Source organism: Equus caballus, chromosome 8 (genome assembly GCF_041296265.1).
Source record: "Equus caballus isolate H_3958 breed thoroughbred chromosome 8, TB-T2T, whole genome shotgun sequence".
In the NCBI taxonomy this organism is placed as follows: domain Eukaryota; kingdom Metazoa; phylum Chordata; class Mammalia; order Perissodactyla; family Equidae; genus Equus; species Equus caballus.
Window position 1 is genome coordinate 68397237 of NC_091691.1, and position 19236 is coordinate 68416472.

Sequence of the window (19236 nt, forward strand, 5' to 3'; positions counted from 1 at the left end):
TTTTGCTCACCTGGTTTGACAGTCCTTGCTGACAAGTTTCCCTGGTCTCTTGTCCTATCTTGGCAGTAAGTTGGCTCATATTCTTAGCCTAGCATCTTGTGCTTGTAATAGAGTTTTGGGTTAGTATGACCTTTGAACACCATCATTCCACAACTTCCATTTCCAGCTGGTTTTAGTACTGCAAACATAGTCCATTAATGACACATCTCAAATGTTTTCCTTGTAGTATCTTATTGTTCTATGACTTTCTTTGAGGATCAGAGTCTTCCTGTATTCATTTCTACTGCCTTTTCTAACTTTGCGAATTGGTTAAATGTCCATGTTATTTAAAGCACAATTCAGCAACCTCCTCAACTTTAGCCATTGCTTTCTCCTTCAAAAATCTTGTCCACACTTACAGAGTCAGTCCTTGCTACTAATCTTACTAGTCCTACTAATCTACTTCCTGCTAGAACAAGGGCTGACAAAATTTTTCTGTAAGAGACCAGTTGGTAAATGTTTTATGCTTTGTGGCCTACATATGGGCTCTCTTGTCTATGGTTGGTCTATTCTTCTTTGTATTTTTTGGTTTGTTTGTTTTTACAACCCTTTGAAAATGTAAAAAGAAAATTTTCACTTGAGTCATTCAAAAAACTTACTGATCCCTGTACTAGAGACCAAAGGGAGGAACAAGAATGTATTCTCATTCTGTAAAGACGTTAAGACGACTGAGGAGAGATGATGAGCAATTGATATTAAAAATTAAGGAGATAAAAGTGATGATCTTGGAATAGGTAATTTTCCTAAAACTTTGCTTTTTGGAGGAAGTCCAATCTCTTTCTAACTTTTCTGTTTTCTAAGTACGACTTTTCTCTTATCTTATACTCTAGGTGGTCAATATATTCTTGGCCTTCTACAAAGTATTCAAATAGTCCCAAGTGTTTGTTATTTTCTTTCAAATCAAGTAGAGTGTGTTTATGGTTCCTCCTTAGAGAATAGACCCATCTTGAGTTGACGTGGAATTGGACTGGCCTTCTTAAGCAGGCAGTGTCTGAGGAAGGCTGTGTACTTAACAAGCTGTGTGATGAGATGACCTTTCAAAATCCTTTTCACACTCTTGGCATCCTACTTTTCTCAAGTTACTATTTCGGATTCTGAAAGATTTTGTTTGGTCTTTGAAAATTCGTATTTAATGGAAGATATTAACACCATAACTCATGTTATCTGTCACTTGGCTTAGTCATATTGGAAGGCAGACCTTTGGACAAGTCCTTGCAGGGGAAGACACACTGTAGCAAAGTGAAAGAGACAGGGGGAAAGGAAGGACATAAGAGAGATTGGGGAAAAGACCAACAAAAAAATGTCTTGCTAACAGTTTACTTGATTATACTTCTTTTAACAACTTCCATTTCTTAGAAACAGGATTATTTACCACTAAGTTCATATATCTATACTGATATCCAGAGGTCAAACCCAGGAGGGTCCATGACGTTCAAAAGACACTTTTTTACCTCCACAGCTGTTGAAATAGCTGGGCCAAAGATAATCTACAATTAACTACCTGAGAAATATCTGCTGTCCTGCATCAAATTCAGAAAAAAAGAATAATCTGTTAAGAACAATTTTCCTTCCTAGTTTATTGAATAAACAAGCCAGAAAACAAAACCACACATACCCAAGACAATTTTCATGGCTTAATGAAACATCTCCAAACAAAAAACTATGAATTAATATTACTAAACCTCAAAGGGCATGATGATATAATGGAAGTCATCTGCGACTCAAGAGGAATTCTGATTCTTGCCATATGGGGTAGATAATTTGAAAAGAGTTCATTTGAGATTTCTGATACAACACATTCAGTGTCTCTTTCAGGACTCTGAGTTATTTGTTATCATTTAAAAATTTCATCTAGTGCTTCAGGCTATCTCTCAGTTTTCTGGTATTCTTTTGGTGCCTAGAACAGGGCTTGTCCATTGTAAGATTCAATAGAGATATATTGTCCAATTGATTAAATTTTATCCCCAAGCTACCCTTGAACCTCATAAATCTCTTCCAACTCAAATTTGTTACTCTGAATACATGAAAGAGGGAAAGGATGGTGCACCCCTCTGTGCCCTGCTTTAGTCACTCCTTGTCCTTGCATCAAGTTACAAAGATTTATTTCTTTTAATCAGCCGTGATCAAACAATCCCTCTAACCAGTTAACCTTTCAGGTTGTTTTCACCTTATTTCTCAAAATTTGTCTTCAGCTGTCTTCTTTCAAGGTGTTCAGAAAGAGCGAAGGCAATATAGTGGGATAGTGTAGTAAATGGACCAAAAAGGTGGTAACTTAATTATTGGAAATATGAGGAACACTATCTATCCTCCCCCTCCTGCACTCTAAACACCCATCCACACACACACACACACACATACGCACACTCACAGTCTTCCTCATGGTCATCCATTCTGAAATTCTAACCAATAGAGATATTCATGCATTTGAGTGTTCACATTCCAGGCCCTAATCAGGTAATTATTACCTAAAAATTGCCTTGCCAAACAAGTAGTGGCTGAGGGCAGAGTTACGGGAGGAATTTCACATGGCGTAGGAAGGAGGACAAGGAGTAGGGATTTGGCAATGTGGTGGAGCATTCCTTTTGTTGGTGCTCCCTGATTAAATGTATCTTATGACAATACATTTTTCCAATATTAAGCATTTAAAGTGTTTTCTGGTATTCATTTACCACAAATGATATTAAATTTTACATGTTAATGTGTTTTGTGTGTGTGTGTGTGAGGAAGATTGTTGCTGAGCTAACATCTGTGCCAATGTTCCTCTATCTTATGTGAGATGTTGCCACAGCATGGCTTGATGAGCAGTGCTATGTCTGTGCCTGAGATCCAAACCTGCAAACTCCCGGCCGCCAAAGCCGATCATGCGAACTTAACTGCTATGCCACGGGCCGGACCCTGTGTTAATAGTTTCTTAAAAATTTTTTAATGAATAAAAAGGGAGTGTGAAGGCACCCGAAACAAACTTTCTGATTTGTCAACTAATTTGAGGAAATAGTACAATATGTTTTTCTAAAGGCCAATAAATGGCAGTTTTCTGAGTTTGTGTGATATTAGATCACTTTGCTCCAGAATTTAAAGCTAACTTAATTTTAGTTGCTTTTGTAGCAGGTCTAAATTTACCTAATTTTCCAGACATTCAAATTCCTGTCTATATTGACAACCTCATCACTCTGAGACATTCCAGGCTAGTTTCTCTTGGTTTTAAGGTCATATGTTTTCACTGGGAATTCTAAAACCTTGGGGAATATGAGAACGACAGACACACTGGGGAGTATTCTCTTTCTTAACACTAGCAAAAGTCCAAGAAGATACTCATCAAATAATTGTGAGGCTTGAAAACATTCAAAAGTCATCATCTTCTGCCATGTGCAGAATAATTAAATGCAACATCAGCATGACATCAGTGGTAGATAATTTTTAGCCATAAAATGCCATTCTCTCGCATTAACTTGAGGGTTGTTGGAAGGTTTTGTCTCCATTTCACCAGACAGAGTACAAAACATTGTGACATGCTTAATATTTCTTCCGCCAAGATGTCCACTCCGATTCCTCACCCTTTACAGAGTTGTTGATTTCATCCTGCATTTAGCTGCCAAAAAAGCGATTGCGTGTGCAGCCCCAGTAACAAAGTGAAAATGAATTATGCATCAGAAGAAACTGCATTTGAGTCAAAAAACTTAGACTTCAGCATCTTCAAATTACAATATGATTTAAGAAGGAATACATTTAAGGAGATAGCGATGGACTGAGGTGAAGGGGTCAGCGTTGGCCTGGTTTAATATAATTTAGCTTTCAATTATTTATTTTTTAAAGAGCTACTAAGCACACTGAATCTCTTTAATGGCAATGTCAAAAGTATGGAGACTGGAGAAAAGCCATGAATAATAGTGACAGATTGTTATGCATGGTAATGTTATAGGGCCTGCTGCAAACGAAGCGTTCACCAGAGCAGGGAGAGCAAACGAGGAGCAGCCTGCTCTGAAAGTGAGCGACAGGGCTCCCTTCCCTGAGCTGTGAAGATGGCTGAATTCCACTTCCTTTGAGATCTAACTGGCTTTGTCAAAAAGACCATTAAGCCAATCAGTCCACGAGAATTCTGCACTCCTCTTTTGACAATAGGGACATATAATTGTTTATTTGAATTGTCCACCCTTAATTTTATTGACAGCAAAATGGAGTCAGTAAAATATCCTCACACATTCTTCAAGCAACCATGCAGTGACTCGAACTGTGCAAAGTGGAGGACACGAGGCAAGAATTTGTCCCTCCTTCAGGAAATTGGTCATCAGGTGAGTGGATTTGAACTAATAGGGAAATGTATAGGTGAAACTATGTGATATATAAGTGTTGAAGAGTCTGATGTAAATTGAAAGTGTTTATTAATACAGAGGAAGAAGGGAAAGATCATGGTAAAGCAGAAGACCCTGGACCAAGGTTAGGGATCCCCATATTTACCCATCAACGCACCAAGGGTTCTGCTCCCCTCTGCCCATTATTTACACTTACTCTCTTGCCACAAACAGAATGGACAAGAAGCAATCCAACCATCCCCACGTGCTGTGTTCTCACCTATGGAAGGGCAATTTACTTCTCCCATGGCCATTTCTCACCTAGGTGAGAGAAAAATCTGATTCTGTCAAATGGTCATTCAGCCACACTTACCTACTAGTCTACCCATCTTAGAACCACTTGCCCCACCAGCCCCGTCTTTCCTGGTTTACTGCTAAGCGGCAAAAGTGTGGCAGTGTCATATGGGAAAAAAAGGCAGTGTCATATGGAGAAAAAGAAAACAGAACTGGGAATCAGGAGGGCAGATTTCTAGTCTTGGCTCTTACACGTTTGTTTAGACAACTTTGGGACTTTGTTTCTGCAACTTTTAAGTGAACAGATTGGTTAAATAAGGGCTTTGAAAGCATATGCGTATATGTATATGTACACATATATATCTTATCCTTTTAGTAATGGAATGTTTTTTTCAAAAAATTTTCTTTCTCAGACCCCCAAGTTTTAAGCAGACAGAAGCAGAGCCATACCAGTTGGAGCAGGCACGAGGAACCCAAGGTGTCCAGTTTCCTTCCCACTCCTGGCTGTGCTCCCTGAGGGCTCGGCAGAGTCCAGTCCTAAAATCTACGAGACAGCACTATTTCTAAAGTTCTTTCAAGTTCTAAATTTCTTGGATTTCCTGTCATTCTATAAAACATTTTATTCTAAACTCTTACTATCTTAAAACTCATTCTACTCCTATCTGTACTTTTTTTCAATAAAACGTGGAGAGAAAAGACCTAAAACTAAAGGAATATTTAAGGATACAAATTCGAAAAAAGGAAGTTAATTGTTCCCAATGACCATCTAAGTGATTCTAAGCGATCACCTAACCTCTACAAGATGGCCAGTTAGCAACTTCACAGAAAATTCCTGCAGAAGAGGAAGGAAAAGTCAGTAAAGAGTGTGTCTATCTACCACTTCACTGATAGACCAAAGGGAGTAGGAACTGTTCCCATGGCCAGGGGCAAAGGCTAGGTCACAGATAGTTTTCACTTCAATGTCATCTTGCACACTTGTGCCTGAGGAGGGCAATGTTCTCAGGACTACACAGTCTATGTGTTTCTGTCCTTTGGGGAAGGTGGCAGGGCATGTGGTGCTGAGAAAACATTTCTGCTTCATTTATGAAAATACGTAAAAGCAAAATGCCAATGGAGCGGTATGTCAAGTGAAGGAGGCAGAGTTTCCTCAAGCCTAAGCTAGCTGAATTTGGAGAATACATTATAGAAACAAAGTAACCAAAAAGAAATAAATGCAACTTAGATGAAGATAATTCTTCCTTGATACCTACATAAAAACAAAGTATCCTTCTGATGTAATATGCAGGGTGGTTAATGGCTCAGGTCCTGGATCTCCATTAATCATATTCTTGGGAGGTATTTAATACTTTTCAAATCAGAAAATAGAATTTTTAAAGCAAAATTATTTTCAAAGTATTCAATTTAAGAAAACTAAAATATGTAAGATTAAGAGAGAATGAGAAAAGAATATTTTATTTTAGAAAATCAATGTTATAAAAATGGGGCTGAAAGCAAAACTAAGTACTTTATCTCCAAGAAAGATGGGGATGTATTGATTTCAAGGTTTGCAGTTTCACTTTCTCCAGAATGCTGCCTTGGGTTTGACTTTTAATATTTTGTTTTTTCTCATCATGTAGTCCCTTCTCTCCGGTCATTGAGAGCCAAGTAGAGCAACCCTTTCCTTCTTGGGATGAAAAAAGAAAGAAAGAGAATATGAGCAGAACTCTTTTGTTAAAAGCCAGTGACACCACTCTGATGTCCTGGAATCCATTTTCCGGCAGATCTTAGGCCCTGGAAAAGAATAGAAGCTTTATTTCAGCTAATAGCCAAAGAATTAACTAACTGCTAAAAACTGCTAAAGAGTTATCCAATTATGGTGTAATATCCTGCCCTTCCTTCTTTAGAGAGGAAGTGAAAAAGAAAAGTTAATTATGACTGGGTATAAGAAAAAAAATCCTTGTGGCTGAGTAAAAAGAAATATACATGTTTGTGGGGATGTGTGTGAGGGAGTGAGAGAGCGCCTTCACTTAATGGGCTAATTCATTCCTAGGATCCAACGTAACCTGTCAAAGGTAGCTTCAGTCAGAGTTAACAGGTACTTTGGGATCTTCATGGAGTTGGTGGGATCTAGATAATATTCTTTGTGAATCTCTCGCAATGTACACTTTGATACTCTTAATCTCAAGTTCGTGTCCCTGATGCACAGTAAGCCCATCACCAAGACATCAGTAATTGGAGACAGAGAAAGGCTTATTCAAATTTGCCAAAACGAGAGGGCTGAAAGATAGGTTCTCTCAAATCTGCCTTCTCAAGAGAAGAAAGCAGGGGGTTTTATAGAGCTAAGGGGCTTGGCTTGAGGAGTTTTGGAGAAACAGAGGAGTAATCCATGTTTCTTTCACCCCCATAAGCCCCTGGTAAATCTGACTTCTAGGCATCAATGGCAGCTGGAGGCTGGTTATCTGGTGATCATGACTCCCTTGAAGGCACTTTTTCTCCTTTAAAACAAGCTCATAAATCCTTGTGACCCTTGAGTCCCTCCTCAGGTTAAACAAGAAAACAGCAAATTGATAGGATTAAGCTGTTTTCATAACACAGTCGAAAGGCAATCTTACTGAATATTTACAGTAACCCGCAGGAACCCGGCTTCAACTTCTTCTTGTATCACCTGATTGATGCTGATATAGGGAAGAGATGCAGCTACTCATGCTGTGGGATTATCGTGCCACACAAGAGTCAGAAGAAGAATATGTAGCAGGACATCACATGAACAATCAGATTTCTCTTGGCTTTCTTAGTGTATACTCTCCATTTCTTGAACCAGGACCAAGGAAAAGGTTTTGAAAGAGGAAGAGATACAAGAAAGAAGAAATCCATCTTGTTTTGCTTTCTTTCATTTTTCTATAAATCTTGTTCAGAAAGTTTTGTTGTATTTTGCAGCCTGGGTGGAGATGCTCCTTCCAAAGTCGTGCTGACATTCAACCTGACAGCTAGATAGCACTTAAGTAGTCCTGAGAATCTACTTGCAGAGAGGACTTTGTCGTTTCAGATGGTTACAGTGACAGAAAGACAAGATTCTTGATACTGTTATAAAATCCCTAAGTGACCACATGATTTAGGCAAAAGGTTATGTCATCAAATTCTAAACAGGTAGCCTATTCTGAAGCATAAATCTGGCCTCTAAATTTGGCAGACCACCACAGAAGTGCCCAAGACATGTGTTTGATTTTGTGACATTGGCTATCCTTTTCCTGTTGTGATGATGTAAACGAAAGATATTACATACCTGGAGGACACTAATGCCCACCTAGTAGAAACGTTTCAATTACAGATTTTAAAAACGAGTCCTAAAGAAACTATAGAATGTTCTAAACAAAGTCAAATGTCATTTCCTTTGTTTAAGAAAATAGGAAGAGAAAAAAATTATAAGATATAGAGGAAGGAGACCTTCCTAAGGTCATATGAGCATTTGGGTAATGCATGCAGCCTTTTTCCTGTCGAGGTGTTGTTGTTGTTGTTGTTTTCCTCCTGTCTTGCTACAGAAATTCCCTATGAAGAGATTGATTCACTTTGTCACAAACTACCAGATTTGCACCTCCATCCCATATGCGTAATCTCACCTCTTCAGATTAGGGACTAGTTTTTATTCTCCAACAGCTCATTCTGTTCCTATGGTGCATTTCATATGCAGATCTAGCCAGTCAACGGCAGAGTGGACACTGATTAGATACAGGAGATGTTAATCTGATGACTTTTAAAGTTAGGGAGGCAGATAACATTCTTGTCAGTGGAGTCAGCCACTATGATACTATTGACTTAGTGGGATTGGCCAAAGATACTGAAGCCCTGGAATTCAACCACTGGAAATGGATTACGGGGAAATGACACCAACATTGGAAAGTCTTGTTCTTTTTGGTCCTTGGGAAATAGACTGGGATGGGATGGTGTGTGACAATTGTTCCTTTTCTCTTTCACTCCATCTTTCTAGGACTTGTTTCATCAGCACATTTTTAAAAAGTACCTTGAATGTAGATGGCTTCTTCCTGCTGAGCTAGTCAAAGTACTTTACATACATTATCTCTCATTTGTCCTCCTCTAATCCTTAGTGTTTGATAAGTGTCAAAGCAATGCACCTTCTTTTTTTTTTTTTAATTTGACCGTAACCAGGTATACTAGATTGAAAGTACAGAAAAGTGATTTTCCAAGATGGTATCCAGCTTTGGAATTCCCTTACAATCCAGGAAAAAAGAAAAATACCTTATTTGATTTGCATCACTACTGTACACCAGTAACCTACTCTCCTTTTTTCCTTGAATTTGAGAAGGCTGTACTTCCTATTTTTCTTGCCTTCAGATGAGCTTTGTGGACTGTCCTGCCTTATGAAAGGTGGGCAAAAGTGATCTCACTTCCTGGCTGAAAAGATCTTCCTTGGTTCTCCAGTTTCTCTCTTCTCCATCAGTGGGTATTATGGAGGAGAGCCATCCTCATCCTGAGAACCTACACACACACTCAGAAGCACTATCTGTGTGAAGGAGAAATATGAAGTCACGGAGATTTGGGTGTTATTTGTTACATCAGTATAAGCTTAGCCTATTCTCACTAATCCCTCTTATTTGAATAACACTTAAATATAATGAAATGATAATACTCTGCTATTTAAAGTTTCTTTGGAAGCATAGAGTGTGCAAATAGACAAAAAAGCACATTCTCATCAGGCAAATAAGTTAATTCCTATATGAAGATTTCTACAAATCAATGAAGTAAGCATATGATGCTACAGGGTATTATTCCTAGTACTTTTCTATATTAAAAGTAATACATTGTACTGATTTTTCTTAATGTAAAAATAATGTATGTAAATTGAAAATAATTATGGAATACAAAAAAGCACAGAGAGAAAAATAAAAATAATCTCTTCTCCCCCATCATAACCACTGCTATTATTTGATGGCATTTTATAGTAACTTTTAGCAAAATAAACAGTGGATGATTGTGCTTGGTTATGTTAGACCTCTTTCTGGGTCCTGTAACAAGGACTACAAAGCTGAAAAGACACCAGGAGAGAAATCTGTCCACCTGAGTTCTAGCTCTGGCTTCAACACTGACTAACTGAGAGATGCTGGCAAACCTTTAACAGCCCTACCTCCCTCCCTTTGTTGGCATTTCTCTCTCACTACTCTCTGTTCCCTTCCATGAGATTCCAACTTCATAAGCTTTGTTTAGGCTTTCATTATTTGGCTGTGTGTCACTTCACTAAAAATAATTAGCTGAAAGTTGACTCACCAAATGATTAATTTCCCAAATGACCATTTCACCAAATTTTTAACAGATTCAAAGGAAATCTGTGAGAATTTAACTAGGAATATTCAATAATATAGTCATTAAAGTATATTTTATTATCAGTAACAAAAACGTTGGCATTTCTTTTCCTGTTTTTTTCTTTTATATTTTTTAGCTTACGTTGGTATCTGCTTAATCTCTTAATTTATTTGATGTTTTGTCAACTTTTACATTTTAGCATAAAAACTATTGCAATTTTTAAACAATCTAATACTTTTTAAAAAATTTATATTTACATTTATAAATTTCAAGTTTTTGTTGTAATCATATGGGGGAAAATAATTATTTCTGAGAATATTTACTTCCTCTTTTTGTCATTGAATGATTAAATTTTTTCCTGTTTAAGCTTTGTGAAAACTGCTACCAAATGAAATTAGCCCAATTGTCTTTGCTAGAATTCAAAATTTAATAACTTCTAATGTGAGAAGATTTTTCTGGTTATTCTTTTCAAGTACTTTTAAAATGTAAACTAATTGAAATTAACATTAAATTTAAAGTGAAATAAATTTTAAATTTAAAATAATTGTTTAAATTTTTAAGTTGAAATTTATATTCACATAACATAAAATTCAATTTTCAAATTCTTTTAAATTTAAAGAAAACTTTAATTATACAGCAATATTAATTTTACTCTGTTTTACTTCAATATTTAAAAAATTTAATATTGATTTTTATCATTAGAAATATAACCCTTAAGCTAATAGGCTGTTTGAAGAATTGTAGAAAATAATTTCAAAATGTTTAACCTTTTCAAAATTTCAAAAGCTATTCAAAAGTTCTCAGAGCCATAAGAATTAGCTGAGACAACTCAAGTAAAATACCAAAATCTTAATTAAGAAAAGATTTGTTCAGTTTAAATTGTTAATAGGTAAACTGAGGCATATTAACAATTTTAAGATTTTATTTGAGCAAAAATTGATTCCAATTAGGCAGCACCAAACTGGAAGTGGTTAGGTGTATTCCACTGACAGGAGCTTGGGGAGAGAGTTTATAGAGAAGAGGTGCAAGCAAAGGAAGGAAATTGTTGATTGGCTATGGCTTGAAGCCTAGTTGGCTCTTTGTGATTGGTTGTCTTCAGTGTTTTGATTTTGTAACCTTGTGGCATTTATAGGCTTAAATTTTGGTTGACTTATGTAGGCTGCCGTGGCATTAGAGCCACATCAGTGTAATGGCCTCTATATTTAATCAATTTAACAATACTGGTCTGTTTTATGCATTTTTATTGTGTTTCAGTTTATTTCATTATTTTTTGTAAACATTTGAACCTAAGTTTAGTTAATATTCAGAAAAAGCAGATTTAATTATCATTAATCTAAATTGCAATTCTTATTAAAACTTCTGGAAAGGGCAATTAAAATTGTTAGCCCATTGTACATTGGGTGAATGGATTCTTTGCTGAATTTCTTCAGCAGCTCCTTCTGCAATCCCCAACACCCTTTAAACTGAAATTTACCACCAAAAGTCCAACCATCAAACACAATAGAAAAGAACAAAGCAACATCAGTGAAACTAAATTGTATCTGTTTTGGTTCTTATCAAATAAAACACAACATGGAATAAAATGTCTTGAACCATTTCCTTAATCTTTTATTAATTGTATAGAACCACTTCTTCATCTAAAGTGACTTGCCTCATGTACATACTGTTCTCCTCTGGTTTGGGAACTTTGCTCATCACATTTATCCAACAGACATTTGTGGGAGACCCTTCTGTATCAGCTATAGTTCCTGGTGGTTGGAGACATGGGCTCTCTTTACCAGGGGTTTGTGGTCAATTGTGGAGACAAAACAATAAAACAGCAAGCAAAATTGCTATGTAATGTGTTTTCTGCTTTAACTGAAGTTGTTTACAGAGAACCACCATTAAACAGTCAAGAAAGAGCAAATATTACTGCCTAACAAATCTCTCCATCCCACCATGTTCATTGACTCCTTGCAGGGCAACATCTTCCTTATCCCGTCCAGGAATTTTGGACATCTTCCTTCTCTAGCTCTCTCCTTCCTGGACATCTTTGTACTTCTCTGTGCCTTTCTCTTGTTTGGGTATGCTCTTCCTGCTGTCTTCCCAATCTGAGCTTAAATGTTGCCACTATAAAGAGGACTTCTTTAATGACCATCTCTAAATTAGCCAACACCTCCTATCCAGTTAATCTCTATTATATCACTGTGCTTATTCCCTTAATAATATAGATAGTGCTTATCACTACCTACAAATAACTCGTTTTATTCACTCGTTTACTTATTTATTATCTGCCCTCTCCCACTGGAATATAAGCTCTACTACAAGAATGATATTTTCCTGTTTTCCTCTATTGTTACCAGAGGTATTTACCCATAACTGGCATTTGATATTTGTTGAATAATTAATTTATCTATGCACCTATTTATCCACTTATATATTCACCCATTCATTAACAAATATTTACTGTGCACTTACTATTCTGTCAGGGATTTTTTTTTTTTTTTTTGGAGGACGATTAGCCCTGAGCTAACATCTGCCACTAATCCTCCTCTTTTTTGCTGAGGAAGACTGGCCCTAACATCTGTGCCCAGCTTCCTATACTTTATCTTTGGGACGCCTGCCACAGCATGGCTTGCCATGCAGTGCATAGGTCCACACTAGGAATCCTAACTGGTGAATCCCAGGCTGCCAAAGCAGAACGTGTGAACTTAACCACTGTGCCCTCAGCAGGCCCCTCAAAATTTTTTTAGGCATTGAGGATAGGAGTAAACAGAAAGACAAAATCTCTGCCCTTATGAGTGTTGCAGTTTAGAGATGGGAAACAAACATAAAACAAATAGACAAGGAATAAACAGCATCTGAGATGGTGAAAGTGCTATGGAAAAATAGGGCACAGAAGAAAGAATGTGTTTGATTTGGAAGGGGGTTGTTATGTTATACATGTTCATAAAGGAAGATTTTAAGGAGAGTGTGACATTTGAGCAGAGCCTTGAAGGAAGTGAAAAAGTATTTATTGTGATCAAAATGCGATGTACATTGGAGGTTTTAAACAGAAAAGTGAAATAATCTGATTCTTATTTTAGAAAGACCATACCGGCTCTTTGATTTCACATACTCTGTGGGGAGGCAGCATCTAATAGAAGTAAGATCAAGGTAGAAAGTATATAATTTGTCCAGGTAATAAGTGGCATTGCCTTAGACCAGGATATTAGTACTAGAGGTTAGCAGAGGTGGTCCGATTCTAGATATATTTTGAAGTTACAGCATATGGAATTTGCCGATGGCATAGATGTAAAATGTGAAAAAAGAAAGAGGAGATGAGGATGACCTCTAGATTTTTGGCCAGATCCCTTAGAAGGATGGAATTGCCAGTTACAGAGATTAGTCCATAGGAAGAACAGGTTTGGGGGTAAAGAGGATAATTGGGAATAAGTTTGGGGCATGTTAAGTTTAAAATGCCTGTACGACATCCAGGCAGAAATGTCAAATAGGTATTTGGATACAGGAATTTGAAATTCAGGGAATGCATCCATTCATCTTATAAAAAATTACTGATGACCTACATTATGCCAGGAACAGTGATACATGCTGTAGCTACTAATTTGAAAAAGACACAATCCCTGTCCTTTATGAATTTTTGGTTTAAAAGCGAAAAGAGGAAAGTAAACAGGAATTTCTAATAGGAAAAGGGCTCAGTCTGAAGTTCCTCTCTAAACAATATGGTAATCTACACAAAAAGAGAAACACGTGCGTCAAACATATTCATGTGAAATAAGTGAGTAGATAAAACTGTATACTAGTTTTAATAGTTGTAGATAAGGATACAGATGTTCTATCTTTAATGAGACAGCACCATAGTTTTGGTTCATTTATTTTCACTATTTTAGTGAATTCCATTGTATGCATATAGGACAAGGTATTTATCATTTTCTTTATGGAAAGAACAAATCCTTTTATGTTGTTAGTATATACGGTGCTGCTTCTATCTGTTCTTAGGTATGTCCCCAAGAGCACATATATAAGAATTTCTCTAGGCTACATAACTAAGAATGGATGGCTGAGCCTCGAGTCTACAACATTGTAAAACCAGAGCAGAACAAATCCTTGGCTGTCAGCTGTTTGAACCTCAAATAAGGATAAAGGTTTTCACGATGCTGCAGAAACATGTAGAAGTTGTAGGAAGGGATCTAATTTGGCGTTGGGTTAAGAAAGAATTCCTGGGGGCCGGCCCAGTGGAGTACTGGTTAAGTTCGCATGCTCCTCCTTGGTGGCCCAGGGCTCTCAGGTTCGGATCCCAGGTGCAGACCTACATACAGCTCACCAAGCCATTCTGAGGCAGTGTCCCACAGACAAAAAAGAGGAAGATTGGCAATGGATCTTAGTTCAAGACGTTGTGGAAGAGATACTTGCACTGTGTTTAGTTCAGGGCCAATCTTCCTCACCAAAACAAAAAAAGAAGGAAAGAAAGAATTCTTGGAAGAGTTGATGTATTAGCACAGACCTAATAGACTTTCTCTCCCACCTCCAGGAGTCATTCACATAAATTCTTTCCAGGGTAATATGTTCCCTTGAAAGAGTGAAAAACAAATGAAAATGGATTTGACTTTGGGAGTTTTGTTTACAAACGAAATTCTGTTAAAAGAGGTAATTTTCACACCTTGAGGCTCAGCCAGCACAACATCCTTAGGTCCTGATCACCTTCACTCCAGTTTGTCTGGGGCATTCAAGACCTCACAGCATATATTTTTCTAACTGTAAGACAGCTCTGCGGCTAATAAGCAAGAGCTGAGTCTTTATAATTTCCATTCATAGTATCATTATATATTCAATGTGACTTCATTTTCTTAGTGCTAGATCTACTTCCTCTTCAAATCTTTCATATACGTGAGATTGGCTGTTTGGTCTTCCATAATCTGAATCATCTTCTTCCTCTGGATTTTTTCTAGCTGTCCCTCTTAAAGAAGATGCCCAAATCTAGTTCCAAAATTTAGAGACAGCTGAGCAGCTCCAAAAATAATGGGAGAATTTAGCAGGGCCTGAAACTGGATGCTTGAGTTCCTTCTCTTTCATCAATCATTATACATTCATCCATTCGTTCATCCAGTGATGAGGAACTGGAAATCAAAATCCAAACGCGGTCCACACATTCCTAAAGTAGGGTCTGCGTGAACTTGGCAGGATTGGGAATGAAGGATATTTTTATTGACTTAATCCAAAATCACAATAGCATTTTTAACAAAGGGGATATTTTTAATTGTAATTTGGGGAGTTTAAATGCTATTTGCTACAACAATCTACAGCAGATGATGTAAATAATGCTATCACAGGAACTATACCTGATAGAGAGGGGTCTCACACAAATGTCTGTTGAATAAATGTGATGAGCAAAACTCCCAAACCAGAGGAGAACAGTATGTACATGAGGCAAGTCACTTTAGATGGAGAAGTGGTGCTATACAATTAATAAAAGATTAAGGAAATGGTTCAAGACATTTTATTCCATGTTGTGTTTTATTTAATAAGAACCCAAACCGATACAACCTAGTTTCACTGATGTTGTTTTTGCTCCTTTCTATTGTGTTTGATGGTTGGACCTTGGTGGTAAATTTCAGTTTAAAGGGTGTTGGGGATTGCAGAAGGAGCTGCTGAAGAAATTCAGCAAAGAATCCATTCACCCAATGTACAGTGGGCTAACGATTTTAATTGCTCTTTCCAGAAGTTTTAATAAGAATTGCAATTTAGATTAATGATAATTAAATCTGCTTTTTCTGAATATTAACAAACTTAAGTTGAATGTTTACAAAAAATAATGAAATAAACTTAAACATCATTATAATGTGTGTATCAAAAATCTTTTTCCAGTTAAATAATAGTTCTTTATATATACTAGGTGGATTCTTCATTAGTTATATGTATATGTATATACTTCATGTATCTTCTTCCAATTTGTGGTGGGTCTTTTTGTTTTTCGAATAACCTTTTGAAGAAATGGAAATATTAATTTTAATATATTCATATTTTCTGATCCTTTCTTTTATGGTTTGCATTTATTAAGTCTTGTTTAAGAAATTATTTTCTATGCCAAGGTTTTAAGACTTTCTCTTATATTATTTTGTAATTTTGTCTTGATAATTTAGACATTTCCATTTAAATTTTTAACCTACCTTGATGATCTTATTAATAGTGTGAGGTAGAGATCCAAACACATTTTTTTTGGACAAGTCATTGTCTTGGTAATATTTATTTAAGATATTGTTTTGTCCCCACGACCCAGCAGTGTACCTGGTCATTGATCAACTTCCCTGTAGACCCAGGTCTGTTTCTAACTCTACAGGCTTCTTTCTCTTCATTATTTCACCTCCATTTTTTCCCCTAGATTAATTACTATAATTTTACAATAAATCTTGATATTTGGTAATGTTTTGACCATCCCTCATATCTAGAATGTATTGTTTATTCTTATACTTTGCTCTTCCACACACATTTGAGAATCAACTTATCATTCAAAAAAAAGAAAAAAGCCTGTTGGGATTTTTACTGGAATTGTTTTGAAGCTATGGTTTATTTGGGGGAAAATTACATCTTTTAAGCATTGCATTCTCTTATTTATAAGCATTGTATATGACTCCATTTATTTAAATATTTTCTAATGTCTTCCAATAAAGATTTATACATTTTTACAAAAGGGGCTTGCAACCTCTGTATTTAAAAAAAAAATCATACTTATCTTCAGTTTTGATTGTTGTATAGTGTATTACTTTATTTTTTACATTTTTGCAATATACTTACTTTATAGAAATGCAATTTTTGCATATATTAATTTTATATCCAGTAAGTTGATAAATTATCTTATTAATATTTTTCACAGCCAAATGTCTTTAGAAATGGTAATCTGACCATTTAAAAGGAAAATTTAAAAGTCTATAAAGAATGGAGGCAAAAAGAAAAAAAGCTTGAAGATAATAAGCATTCCAACCAACATCATTCCAGTGATGGAAAAAATTTACAATGAAATTCTCCTGAATGGATTTTTACAAATCCAGCTTTTGTGTTTTTCTGTGGGATGTGTCTACTGCTAAGAAATTGTATTCTGCGTTGTTCAGATACCAAGTTCTTTTCTTGCTGGAATGATGCTTTGGGGTTTATGATAGATAGAAAAATAAAATCTAACACCTTTCCCCCTACCTCCATCCCTACTTCAAAAGAAACTGCTCTGTTTGATCCTCTTCCTGAAGTTCCTATTGACGGGACATCAATCATTTTATTTGTATACCACTTTCACAGCACTAAAAGTGCTTCACAGAACTAGTAGCATCCCAGTTCCCAACACAGACTGACAAATTATTTGTTCAAAAGGCAAGCTTATCAAGCCTGAACTGCTTACCTTTCTGTGTGCAGAGTTGTACTGGCTGAATGTGAAATAAGGGTAGAATCTGGGGCCCATGTCATTAGACAAGCAGAGGCGCTGTGGAAGTCTCTGCAGCGGCCTCTTGGAATTGCAGGCTGCAGGCTCTGGGGGTCTGAGAGGCCCTATGTACCTGCAGGTAAGAGAACGTGCCAATTTCTGCAATGGCCTTTAGGAGGTAATTCACTGCCATGAGACTCAAATCATGGGTTGAAAATTATCATGGAGTACTAACCATTTTAGGGGCACATTTGGTAACCAAATCTCAGTGGTTAAGGTGATTTTAAATAAAACCAGACACAAATATTATATCTTTATTAGCAAAATTATACTCATGTGTTTCTTAACCATTCTTCAACATGGCTCTTCCACTCTGATTGGTTCACTTTCTTTGCAGGCATTTCATCTTCTTCCCTCTTCTACCCTGCCCACATGAACTTTCTTCCCCATTATCACTAAAACACTTTCCTTGTCTTTCTAGTAATCAGATTACACTGGCATGATTCCTCTCTCTAATCTGAATAATCCAACCTAAATTTACGTTCCTTTAAAAATTTTTCTCTAACAGTACTTTTAGAGATAAATTAATATGTGCATATGTACCTATGCTATAATAAATATGTATATGAGTCTCAATATCGGGCAGAAGTAACACGATCATGTGAATTTCTGTTTGAGTTCTACAGGCCAGCTGTGTAACAGTGGTGTAATAATGTACAGCACCATACACATACATACTATGTATATATTAAGTTATTATATTGTTGGTTATATATTGTTTTGAAAAACTTCCTTGTTTCATATGCTTATGTCCTTCCTAATAAAGCATTGTTAAATACCTGAAAGCAGAGAATGTATATCTTTGTTCCTTGATTTGTCCCAGATACACAACAAAGAAATATTATGCAGACTATATCAGGCAGAATATATAACCATTTTTGTGTGACTGGAACTACTAAGAGGTATGATAATTTTAGTTTATAAGCTCCAAAATATTAGAGGAGTGTGGCAACACTGAGTTTGCTTATGCTTGTATACAATACAAGTAATGTGTATATGTGATAGTTATTTGGCAAATGATTATACATACCTATGTGCATATACAAATGGATACATACAGTCTACACAATTATTTTATAATAATTAAAAATTATGTACTTATACTATAAAAGCATTGTATATGTAAAAGTTATACATAGATTTTGTCTCCTAATAATATAAAGCTAATTAAAAGATTAAGAATTTATCTTGATAACTATTAAGAAAAAAATACATGCATAGTTTATATTTAATTTCAGTGAGTTTACTCTTTAGGAAAACAAAATCCAATGGTTTTACTAAAGAAACATGTTATGGCCTGGAAAAAATATATTCATAGTATCTAACTTGTGGAAATATTTCCCTCTCAACAAATTCTTCTATTAGCATGTACATTTATAGTCATAAAACAACCTTTAAGCCACATTTTACTAAGCCCTAAAGCAGAGGAAAATCAAATGCAGATGTGGAATGGGAGCCAAACAGATGCTGAAAAACCCCGTCAATATCCTAAAGGAATCCTTTCCCTATCAGAAAGAAACTTAATTTCTACTATAAAGAATTTGATTATGTATTGTTATACAAAATGTGATTAATGTTTTGCGGTGATTAATCAACTGCAAAATATATAATTATGCCATCTGTATTTTTCCAGCTTCTTGTCACTTACAAATTCTGCAGGGGAGTTGGGAGGTGGGGTGTTGAGAACTTGTGGCATTTGGAGAGCTTTAAAGCCACAGGAGACCAGTCAAGAACAGAGCAACTTATAGGGCCTGGTGCTTATTCTAATGGAAAAGCACTGAGATCATAAACAAAAAGACCCCAAAGCCAGGCTGGCTCCCTTCGGAACAGAAGACTCTGATAAGAGAGGCCACAGCCTCCCAGACAAAGCAT

At 36.2% G+C, this 19236-nt stretch overlaps 1 long non-coding RNA gene across 2 annotated transcripts in view; it reads left to right on the forward strand.

Annotated features, from left to right (window-relative positions):
• The window catches only part of LOC106780925 (uncharacterized), a 60671-nt gene that overhangs the window by 32868 nt on the left and 8567 nt on the right, over nt 1-19236 (forward strand). Inside the window, exons 2-3 of one of the 2 annotated variants that reach the window (XR_011441484.1) lie at nt 4208-4328; nt 5036-5100. This is a non-coding gene — a long non-coding RNA (uncharacterized lncRNA). Of the gene's footprint in view, nt 1-4207; nt 4329-5035; nt 5252-19236 lie in introns of those variants that run through there. The other variant, XR_001377344.3, reaches the window with a different exon arrangement.